A 766-nucleotide genomic window follows, 5' to 3' on the forward strand; every position below is an offset into this window, starting at 1 on the left:
GAAGAGAGCGCTGTACATTCCCTCCCCCCACCTACAATCCCTGCCGGTACGAGACTTTGGGTTACGAGGCCGAATCTCTAACCATTAGGCCACGACTTCCCCATTATGACTTATACTGTCTTTTTACGAGTTGTTGCGTTGCATATCGCGCCGCGTAAACATAAAACCATGTCTGCATTTGTGAAATGACAAACAACAAGCGCTACTCTACAATGCTCAAAACTCGCGTTCGAATCGTCAGTGACAAATCCTTTAAATATGAAAACGTCCTTACAGTCTGTGAGTCAGAAGTGCCAGACTGTCCTTGCAAAGTTGGAATTGCCCCACTTTATAGAAACAGACACCGGCATTGTAGGCTGCTCTCCCAGGAAACAGTCCTCGTCCTCCATAAAATGTGCTGCACACATCTGAATATTTGGGCTGAACTGTTCTGGAACAGTGTTGTAAATACAACTTAACCACTGATTTCTAGTCAAATTTACAAAGTAGTTTCGCTTTCACAACGAATCACACAGCGCCTTCATGACATGGCGGCAGCGGCAACAATACTACAGCAAGAGTAAAAGTTACGCCTTCTGACTTTGCTTGAACATTTGGGCGGCGTTATGCAAATCTTCCCACATAGTGAGGTAGACATGTGGGGGCGTGTTAAAACGAGCCATTTTAGGTAGGCGTGGTTAACTCTTAACTTTTATAAAGAAAATCTCTTTGGATTTGAGACTTTAGTCTTTGCAACTTTACAGATCTTCTTTATGCACCAAGAGCT

General features: G+C 43.9%; 1 protein-coding gene across 1 annotated transcript in view; it reads right to left on the reverse strand.

Annotated features, from left to right (window-relative positions):
* Positions 1–766, reverse strand: part of LOC107585645 (rap guanine nucleotide exchange factor 1-like) — a 38,086-nt gene that overhangs the window by 5,693 nt on the left and 31,627 nt on the right. The gene's annotated exons all lie outside the window — the stretch shown is intronic.

This window comes from Sinocyclocheilus grahami, unplaced genomic scaffold (assembly GCF_001515645.1).
Source record: "Sinocyclocheilus grahami isolate Dianchi unplaced genomic scaffold, SAMN03320097.WGS_v1.1 scaffold73.1, whole genome shotgun sequence".
Classification (NCBI taxonomy): Eukaryota; Metazoa; Chordata; class Actinopteri; order Cypriniformes; family Cyprinidae; genus Sinocyclocheilus; species Sinocyclocheilus grahami.